Below are 10989 nucleotides of genomic sequence, written 5' to 3'. Positions count from 1 at the left end.
CAAGTCCCAGACTTATGCACTTCTCACCAAACATTTCCAGACCTGCTGACATTGGGAGAGAGTTTTCATGGATCAGTGCAGGCTTCAGGAGGCTGATCACTGTGGCCTTTCACCGAGGCCAGCAGTAAGAAGGCTGAGATGTTAGCCAGAGTCCCTGAGCTGGCTCCCTGCCAGGATGCCCCACCCAGTGGCAGGTAACAGTTTTGGCAGCAGCATTCATGGATGAGAAAAGCCAAGAAGGCAGAGCGTGTCTTGGAAGGAGCTGGGATCCTTGTCTGTGCCCCTGGTCTATTCCTGTAGGGCGTGTCAGCAGCTACCGGCTAAGTGGGCAGAACTTTTGTTCTCTTGCCCTGGGCAGTGAGAGAAAGGTGAGCGGTTATCCTTATTGAGACGTAGGGTGGCATTTGTGTTTGTGGGGCCTTGAGGCTCAGAGATGGCATGGAGGAAATGCTGTCCACCCTCCAGGCTCCAGCTTTTTATACCGTGGATTGTTCAGAGTGTGTTTCTCTTTCTACTCTTTTGTGCAGGCTTTCCTTGACCATTCCTTGACCGTTTTGTTTCTTAGAATCATTGGGTGTAGAATGGTAAATGCCAAACAGCTCATGTTAGTTTTCAGGATGTTATCATTGCTGGTCTGGTATTTTACTGGTAAGGAAACTGAAGGTTTTTGCCATAAGAGTGATGTGGTATTGTCCTTGGACGCTGTCATTTTGTTCCATCCTGCTCAGCATGGTAGTTGACAGGTGACTTTTTTGTAGGCACTTTATAGTAAGGATAAGGAATTTATCCTTCCTGAGAGATAGGAAAGCCAAAGTACTCAGAGGTTCTTTGCAGTAGTAACAGATCTGAAAAGATGCACCTAGACTCCTAGGTTCTAGCCTGTGGTTCTGCCCACTAGGCTGACTTGCGTTTAGAGATGAATGTGTGTTTGATTCTTCCTGGCAGATTTTGGGGATCATGTCCATTAGAGAGATGCAGATTCTGTGGGGGTGGTTCATTTGTGACCTTCTTTCCAGGGCCTGTGTCCCTGCCAAGCAAGGAGTCCCTGGTGATTAGTAAATACTCTTGAAAGTCTTTAAAAAGGAAAAGTGTGTGGGATGCCTGGCTGGCTCAGTCAGTGGAATGTGTGGCTCTTGATACTGGGGTTGTGGGTTCAAGACCTACTTTGGGTGTAGAGATTACTTAAAATCTTTTTAAAAAGTAGAAATAGATGTGAAGATTGGGAAGGAAAAATGGAAAAGCCTATGGGGAATATGTATTTTTTTCCTCTTTTTTTCTCCTGTTTAGAAAAAATGGAAAAAAAGATGAGAATAATTGGGCAGAAATCTCTTCACACTTGAAATGGTTGCTTTCCCTTGGGGTTTGTTATTTCTTTCCCTGTTCAGATTCCTTCTTTATAGGTATAGCCACCACCTGCACATTACCTCTAGCTTTTAAGGAAAGTCCTTTTAAGGATTCCTGTTGAGAAACTCATATTTTTTTTAGGGAGAATGAATTGAATTTCACTAATGGTTTGGGAGATCTTTATGTGTTCACTTGGTTTTCAGAAAAAGTGAATTAAACGTTTTGTGATATGGAAAGGCCCCAGAAAGGTTCTTTAATAGAATGGCAAATCTTTGAAGTTTTTGATGACCAGAACCCTGGTTTCGGGATTCCTCAGTTAGAGAAAAAGATTATAATTTCTTGTATGCCACTCCTTCCACAGTAGGGGCTTGTAAGATTACAGAAGTCATCAGTGTCAACTGTCTTGTGGTCTGAGAACAACGATTACAGACCAAAAATGCACACACGTTCTTATCTTTCTTCTTCCCAACCATCTTCTAAGTTCATAAGTGTCCAGTTACTTTCCCCTCAAACTGTAATCTCAAAAGGACCTCATGTGTTGATGTCTCAATTTTTTTGTTCATTTATTTAAAATGTTGGGCTATAAAATATATTCAGTTAGATACATGAAGTACACAGATGGTATTTCAGTTTGCTGACCATTTGTATATGTATCTACTCCTGTAACCCGGTGGAACTTTTAAAAATCATGACTCCAGAAATGCCTTTGCACTAGAAGAATTTCTGGCTTTCAGTAATGCATTATTTGAGCACCAGATGCAATTCTTTTTTGAATTTTTACTTAAACAGAGAAACCCATATTGTGTGTAGTATATTCATAGCCTTATTACTAATAGCAGGATCTGACCACAGTAGCGAAAATGTTCATGTTCCTGTCTAGGTTGTCCCTGTCTTCACCCAGAGTTCTGAGTATGTCTTATTGAAACACCCTCTCCCGGTATTGATGTATGTCCCTAGAGTGTCGGCTCTTAGGTTTAATCCTCAGATGTCAATCTATGTTTAATGTCTCCTTTCGGTGATTCTTTCTTGATTCTTGTCTTCTATCTCCCTGTCTTTGCTGTGGTTTCTCTGTACTTAGGACTAGGATGTGGGCCTTTTGTTTTCCTGTGATTTCTGGAACTTGGATGTATTGCCCTCACTTGGTTGAGGTGTCTGAGAGGGCAAGTGTGGCCTTTGGTTTGAAAGCTGGGCAGAGGGCATTGCATCTACACTGCCTTGTGATCATGAGCGAGATTGTTGGCTGTTGTCCTATTCCTAGGGGGAGTCAAATAATGCTCATGGTGGGGACTCTTGGTATGATGTCAGCTGAGTTCTTTGGGACCTGAAGGGTCCCAAAAGAACCATGTGCTGGTTCATCTTCTGGATCTAGTAAAGGAAGGATTGTGAGGCCAGGTTTGAATGTTCAGATATAGATGTCAGATTGGCTCCTGTGTTTCTGGGATGAAACAGAGCAGCTGGGCCTTTACATCTTATATCTCCCAGGCAGAGGCAATGATCTGACTCCTCCTTTTACTCTCCCTGAGGCTGGTACAAAACTGTCCCTGAGCAGATAATAAAATGATGCTTTATTCTTTTATTGCAGAGACCCCATTGGCATTGTTGGTGGTCGGCCTGGGTGGGGGCAGCCTCCCCTATTTGTCCACGATCATTTCCCGAGGTCCTGCATTGATGCTGTGGAGATCAACCCCTCCATGTTGGAGTGGCTACCCAGTGGTTTGGCTTCTCCCAGAGCGACCAGATGAAGGTCCACATTGCAGATGGCCTCCAGCCTGACGGAAAGAGAAGGTACTGCAGTTTGAGAATTTGGAGGGGTGTTCAGAGAAGAGTAATCCAAGTTTGTCAGGCCTGCAAGGACCTCTAGAATTCCTCTGTAAGAGAGCAGCATTAGGATCGTCCCAGTCTTTCACCTATTCGATTCTTCATTCATTGGTTGACATTGATTCAGTAAATATAGAGTGCTAGCCATATGCTTAGCACTGTGCTAGAAACAGTGTCATTTCTGGGGCACCTGGGTGGCTCCGTTGGTTAAGAGTCTGACTCTTGATGTCTGCTCAGGTCATGATCTCATAGTTGTAAGATTGGGCCCAACATTGAGCTCTATGCCAGGTGAGGACCCTATGCAAGATTCTCCGTCTCCCTTCCCCCCTCCCCCACTCTCTTCCCCACCAAAAAATAAATAAATAAATAATAAAAACAACAACAATGAAAAAAAAAAACCCACACCATCTCTGCCTTGTGCTAACAGATCAGTGGGGCTTGTCTCCTGATTCTCTTCTGACTCGGTGCCCTTGCCACTTCCTCACCCTCCCATGAAATCTAATATCTGTAGTCCGATGAGTAGAAGGGGAAGAAAATGTGGGATGTGTGTTGGGAGGTGTTTTTGTAAATCTTTCAGTTGGAGATGAAGTGAGAGACAGAACCAAAGAGCATTCATGTAGATTGGTGAGGGTAAACCCACTGCGGAGCACTGGGCAAACGTGTGTTTGATCATTGTAACCACTGTGTAGGGGTTCTCTGGGCAGCGAGTGAGTAGAGCCCAAGCAGGATGGCTACCCATGACAAAGAATTATCTGGCCCCTGGCCTCTCCAGGCACTTTTCCTATGCTGGGTGGCTGCAGAAGGCCCATGATGTGCTTTGTCATCTCAGGGACTGTGGCTGGAACCTTACAGATCTGTGGACTTCTTACTTAGTGAAGAACCACATGCTCAGCCTCCAGGGTGGTAGGATCCTGTACCCCTGAAGCCATTAGGAGGGATTAGCTTTAAACTTGAATATTCAGGGGCGCCTGGGTGGCTCAGTTGGTCAAGCGTCCAACTTCAGCTCAGGTCATGATCTCATGGTTCATGGGTTTGAGCCCCATGTCGAGCTCTGTGCTGACAGCTCAGAGCCTGGAGCCTGTTTCGGATTCTGTGTCTCTCTCTCTGCCCCTCTCCCACTCATGCTGTGTTTCTCTCTGTCTCAAAAATAAATAAACATTTAAAAATTAAAAAAAAAACAAAACCTTGAATATTCAGTTCACGTTTGAACTGACTGAGTGATTGGGTTTCCTACTTCTTTGATAATGAGTGCTCCCTGATGTGTCCTTTTGGAAGATACTCAGCCCCCTCACCAGATAGAGTCTAGAATTTTCCTGATTTATCTTCAAGGGGAGTATTCACATTTTTTAAATTAATGGCTTGGGATAAAGCAAATGTCAGTATGCCACTAAGCCCTCTTCTTTTACCTTGCTCACCAGACATTGTCTTGTTTTAGGTTTTCCACTACCCTGAGCTTGTGCTGTGTTCTGACAGCTGGCCTTGGGTTGCCATGGCTACTCCAGGCCTATGGAGCTTTGGTCTGATCTCAACCACCTGAATGTCCTCATGGTGAAGAAATCTCTCATTCAAAATACTTCAGCAGTCAAGGCTCCTGGGCATCTGTTGTGGAGGTTAACCAGGCCATCCTGTCTTACCAAGGAAGTCCATATACTTCCAACATTACCTTTAAGAGTATAAAGCCTATTTTGTGATTAAAGTTTATAACAGGCAGATGTCCTGTATCCCCAATAGCCCAATGTGTCCTGTGCTTTCACAACACTTACTCTGTCCCAGGTGCCTGGCTTCCTTCATTTAAGCAACCTGTACATGATAAGTACATACTCTGTGTGCTGTCCTAGGGCAGCTGGAGCCCTCCAGGCCTGTAGAGCTAGGGCCCATCTTCAACCACCTGCATTGCCTCAAGTGTGGAGTGAACCCACCCACTGAACATGACTTGGAGGCAGTTGCTGACAAGAGTGGCTGTCAGTCCCTGTGTGGGCTGTCTGCTAGGGTCCCTGGCGTCTGCAGCAGTCGGGCTTCGCAGGTGTCTCCTATTGGAGGATGCCCCTGACAGCCCATCAGAGTCAGCCCTGGCAAGGTGGTCCAGTTCCCGCTAGCTCTGTCATCGGTGGTGGTGTGCACAGTTGGGTAGCTTAGGTTGGAGTCACGCAGGTACCTTGTGACCCCAGGTGTCCATTCCTGCAACTTGGTCTTCTGGACACTTGCCCTATTCTAGGCTCCTGGCTACCCTGACCTTTTGTTCTGACATATGCATAGTGTATGCCCCATTAGCTGCCTTTATACAGAGGAGGCCCTTAAGGTCTAAGGGACTAGGGCCCATCCAGAACTATCTACGTTACCACAAGGGGAGGGACCCCACCCACTGAAAATCACTCTGAGGTAGCTGCTGAAATGGGTGTAAATCGGTCTCTATATGGACTTGCTATTTGAAGGAACCCCAGTCTTCTCTAAGAACTAAGACTTAATGGAGGATGGGTGCCGTGTTCTGCCTGTTCATGCTTCTCAGTCCTGAGACAAATTAAAAAATTCCAGCTGTGGGGTGTCTGGGTGACTCAGTTAAGCATCTGACTTCAGCTCAGGTCATGATCTCACAGTTTGTGAGTTCGAGTTCAGCATCAGGCTCTGTGCTGACAGCTCAGAGCTTGGAGCCTGCTTCAGATTCTGTCTCCCTCTCTCTCTGTCCCTCCCCCACTTGTACTCTGTCTTTCTCAAAAATAAATAAACATTAAAAAAATAGAAAGAAAAACATCCAGCTGTGCCATCATTGGGGGGTGGGATATTCCACAAAGTGTAGGGAGTCTTTGTGACTAGGCTGATGTTTTGTACCCCTAAGAGCCTGCTCCTGTAACCTGGCCTCTGTAACACTCGATCACTTCCAGGTTTCTGGCTACCCTGACCTGCTCTGCCCATGGACGTGCTGTCTACACTGGCATCGGGTCCTGTGGATCTCTGGCCAAGCCCAACCACTACATAGCCTGTACGGAGGAAGCCCATCCTCCACCAAATCATTCTAAGGGGGTAGCTGCAAATGGGTGACAGTTCCCATTCAGCTGCCCACTGGGATCCTAGGTTTCTCCAGTGCCCAGTGCCCCCCAGGTGTCTCTTACTGAAGGATACGCTGGCCAGGGTGCCTGGGCCCTCCATGGCGGGCCATTTGAATAACCTTCAGCTCTGTCTTCATGGTGTATACCCCATTGGGCATGTAGGACTTGCTGTTAGGTATAAACCCTGCCCCCTAAGAGTTTGCTCTTGTGCTCTAATGTCTCCAGACCCTCATCCTCCTCCAAATCCCTGGCTTCCCTGAATAGATTTGCATGTGCATGTGCCATATGCATACATTCAGCAGGCTTTGGACAGTCAGGGCCCTAGAGTCAGAAAGAGTCTAGGACCAGATGCAACCTGCTGCATAGCCTCCAGGAAGGAATGAGTCCACCCCTCCTAACTCCCAATAATCACACTCAACAGATCGCTCATAGTCCCCACTTGCACTTGCTCCCTCATTGGTTCTTGGCCTCTCTAGCAAGCAGGACTCCCGGGTGTCCCATACCAGAGGTGCACCTACCAGACACCCAGCCCCACTGACCAGGGGAGTGCAGTGTGCTCCAGCTCTGTCTTCAGGGGCAACATATATACTTGTGTAGCCTGTGACTCAAAATTAAGCCTGCGCTTTGTTCCTTACAAGTCTACGCTTGTGTCAGCCTCTTCCCCCTTGCTACATCCCAGATCCCTGGCAACCCTGAACTCCTTAGCACACACATGCACAGTACACACCCTTACAGCAGGCTCTGGGTAGCCCAGGCTGACCTGGGAAACTAGGGGCCCACCCAACCACTTGCCTATTTCCAAGTGGAGGGAGCCCACCCCCAAAAATCACTCAGGCAGCAGCCGCAAATTGACAATAATCAGTCGCCATATGGATTTCCTTCTTGATCCAGCCCTGGGCTTTTGCAGTCAGACTTCCAGTTATCTCTTATTGGAGGATATGTGAGCTGCCGAGCCCACCCAGCAAGGCAGTCCAATATCCTCCTCTACCTTCATCAGGGATATGTGGATTTGTGTAGGCTAAGGCTTGCAGTTATGCCCGTACCTTATTCCACATGAGCTCAATCCTGTAATTTACCTTTTCAGACCCTTACCCTGGTCAAGATCCCCAGCGACCCTTAAATGCACTGCATGTGCAGTACACACCCCTTCAGTAGGCCTTGGGCAGGCTGGGGAAGCTAGATGCAAGCCCCAACCAACTGCATAGCTACTGGGATGAAGGGAGCCTGCCTCCCTAAATTCACTCTGAGGTGACAGCTGCAAATAGGCAACATTCAGTCCTCATTTGACTTGCTACCTGATCAGGCTGGGTCTTCTCGAGCAATCTGAGCTCCAAGGTGTCTTTTATTAAAGGGTATCACAGCCAGCCTGCCTAGCCTTTCCCTGGCAAGGCAGCTGAGTGACCTTGAGCCCTGCCTTCAGAGAAAATATTCCTCATTGGGTAGGTGAGGAATATGCTTATGCATATGCTTATGATTAAGCATATGCTTTGATCTTCAAGACCTTGCTCTATCTATGCCCAGACCTTCCAGTAAGCCTTATTGGAATATTCACTAGACAACAGCCCAGCCCAGCCTGACAAGGCAGAACTCCAGTTCTGCTTAGGGGGAGTTTGGGTATCTGCGCAGGAGGAGCTAGCAGCTAGGCATAGGCCTGTCCCCCAAGAGTCTGCTCCCGTGAGCCAGCCTCTCCAGGCCCATGCCTAGCTGCTGCATCAGGGTGATTTTAGGGGGCTGGGCCTCCCCCATCCTGAGCACAGGATGCAGGCTCTTGGAGATACAAGATTATCTGCCTAATTTCAAGACCGAACCTATACAATGTTTGTATTTCACAAGAAGGTAGAGCTGGAAGAGTCTTCAGATCAAGGCTGGACAGATAGATGGCCAGGGTACCCCCCAATAAGATGCACCTGGGAGCCTTGATTGCTGGAGAAACCAGAGGATGGATACACACACACACACACACACACACACACACACACACACACACAGCAGGCAGCCAGTCCAAATGGAGACTTATTGTCAACACTTTAAAGCTATCACCTCATAAAAATCTTTGGGTTGTGGGCTTCCTCCACCTTGGAGCTATTGAGACATTTGCCATCCAGTCTGAGTCCTTAGAGGGCCACCAGCAGACAAAGACCTACTGACGGGGTGAGGACTGTGCATGCACAGGCACTGTGGGTCAGGGCAGCCGAGGGCCTGGAACAGCAGTGTCCGGCAAGGCTGGGTCGCAGGAGAGGGCTATTATGGAACCTGGAATCTACCTAATTCCCACCTTAAGCAAATGTGCTTCAACCCACAAAGACTGAGGTGGAGGACTCAGGACCACCTGGACAGGACTGAATCAGGCACACTGGCTGTTGGAATGCTCCAATAAGATATGCCCGTGAGCCTCGATTGTTGAGAGAAACTGGGGACCCAATCTCACAGCCAATCCACGTGGGGACTGGCTGTAGCTCATTTCAGTTTATGCCTTACAGCAATTTTGGGAGGGGGGTGGACTTCCTCCACATTTGAAGCGATGCATGTGGTTGAGGGTTGCTCCTTGTTCCTGGGCCTCGAGGGCCCCAGATGCTCAAAGGTGACAACAGAACTCCTACTGTGCAGGCGCAGAGGTCAGGGCAGCCAGTACCTGGAACAGGGCAAGTATATAGAAAGGTCAGGTCACGGTGTGGGCTCTTTGGGGTTCAAGTCACATGGCTAATTGTGGGCCCTACCTACCCTATGAGGAATGTTCCCCAAAGACAGCACTGGAAGAATTTGGACTACTTTGCCAGGAGGTAGGGGGGGCAGGCCAGAGTATACTCAAATTAGAGGTACCTGGTAGCCTTTATTATTGCAGGACCTCAGGACCCAGTCAAGCAGCAAGTCCAAATGGGGACTGGCTGTCCCTAATTTTAAAAAAAATTTTTAAATGTTTTATTTATTTTTGAAAGAAAGTGTGAGCAGGGGAGGGTCAGAGAGAGAGGGAGACACAGAATCTGAAACAGACTCCAGGCTCTGAGCTGGCTGTCAGCGCAGAGCCCGATGTGGGGCTTGAACCCACGAACCGCAAGATCATGACCTGAGCCAAAGTCGGACACTTAACCGACTGAGCCACCCAGGTGCCCCTGGCTGTCCCCAATTTAAATCTGTCCCCATTTGGACTTGCTGCTTGATTGAGTTCCAGGTGTCTCTTACTGAAGGATAACCCTGCAAGTCTCCCCAGCCCCTCCCTAAGAAGGCAGTTGAGTAATCTGGACCTCTGCCTTCAGGGGACTGTTACCATGGAGCACATGCCTTGATTCCAAAGACCCTGCTCCCATGACCCAGCCTCTTCAGAGCCTTACCCTATTCCAGATTCCTGTCACCTCTGAACTGCACTTCATGTGCATGTATAGCAGGCACCCCCACAACGGGCCGTGGGAACCTGGGTCCCTCATAGGGTTTCGGAAGATGTTGATAATTTGGAACTCGCATGCGCTGTTGGTAGAAATGTAAAATGTGGCAGCACCTATGGAAAGCAGTATCTGGGTTCCTCAAAAATTAATGGTAGAATTACCTTATGATAAAGATATCCCATTTCTAGGTATATATTCAAAAGAATTAAAAGCACTGTCTTGAAGAGGTGTTTGCACATTCATGTTTCTGGTGATACTATTCACAATAGCTAGGAGGTGAAGCAGCCCAAATATCCACCAATGGATGAATGCATAAAGGAAATGTGCTGTGTACATACAGTACAATACTAATCATCCTTTAAAGTGAATGAAATCTTTTTTTTTTAATTTTCTTAACATTTATTTATTTTTGAGAGACAGACAGAGCATGAGCAGAGGAGGGGCAGAGAGAGAGGGAGACGCAGGAATATGAAGCAGGCACCAGGCTCCGAGCTTTCAGCCCAAAGCCTGACTCGGGGCTTGAACTCACAGATGTGAGATCATGACCTGAGCTGAAGTCAGATGCTCAACCAACTGAGCCACCCAGGCCCCCAAAAGTGAATGAAATCTTGACATTTGCTACAACATGGATAATCCTTGAGGATGTTGTGCTAAGTGAAATAAGCCAGTCACAAAAAGACAAATACTATATGATTCCACTTGAGTGGGTTATCTGAAGTAGTCAAATTCATAGAAACAGAAAGTAGAATTGTCATTGCCAGGGTTTTGAGAGAGAGGGAAATGAGGAGTTGTTCAACGGCTATAGAGTTTCAGTTTTACCTGGAAGAGTTTTAGAGATCTGTTGCACAATAAAGTGGATATTGCTAACACTACTGAACTGTATATTTTAAAATGGTTAAGAGGGGGGCACCTGGGTGGCTCAGTCAACCAGTTAAGAGTCCACCTCTTGATTTCAGCTCAGGTCATGATTTCAGGGTTCATGGGATTGAACTCCATGTCAGGCTCTGCACTGACAGCACAGAGCCCGCTTGAGTTTCACTCTCTCGCTCTTTCTCTTCCCCTCCCCCCTTCAAAGATAAATAAACATTAAAAAAGTGGTTAAGAGGGACAGCATCTGGCTGGCTTAGTCGGTAGAGCATGTGACTCATGATCTCGGGGTCATGAGTTTGAGCCCCATGTTGGGCATAGAGCAAACTTAAAAATATTGTTTTTAAAAATCAGGAAATTTAAAATATACATAAATGTAGATGCGAAACTTTCCTCTCTGACAGCCTTTGTTCCTGCTGTTTTTTTTGTCCTGGAGCACTTTTTCCCTTGCTTTTTTTGCATGACTGATTCCTTCTCGTATTTCTGGTTTCAGCCCAAATGTTACCCCCACCCCCACCCCAGAAAAATTCCCCCTG

General features: G+C 47.2%; 1 protein-coding gene across 1 annotated transcript in view; it reads left to right on the top strand.

Annotated features, from left to right (window-relative positions):
* The first annotated feature begins 2930 nt into the window (after positions 1–2930).
* Positions 2931–10989, top strand: part of VAMP4 (vesicle associated membrane protein 4) — a 48381-nt gene continuing 40322 nt past the window's right edge. Inside the window, exon 1 of the mRNA XM_077771494.1 lies at positions 2931–3129. The gene's annotated coding sequence lies outside the window, so the exon portion shown is untranslated. The remainder of the gene's footprint in view (positions 3130–10989) is intronic.

Source organism: Crocuta crocuta, unplaced genomic scaffold (genome assembly GCF_008692635.1).
Source record: "Crocuta crocuta isolate KB4526 unplaced genomic scaffold, BGI_CrCroc_1.0 scaffold1070, whole genome shotgun sequence".
NCBI lineage: Eukaryota > Metazoa > Chordata > Mammalia > Carnivora > Hyaenidae > Crocuta > Crocuta crocuta.
The sequence above is the reverse complement of the archived record's forward strand: the minus strand, read 5'-3'. Positions and strand labels throughout refer to the sequence as shown.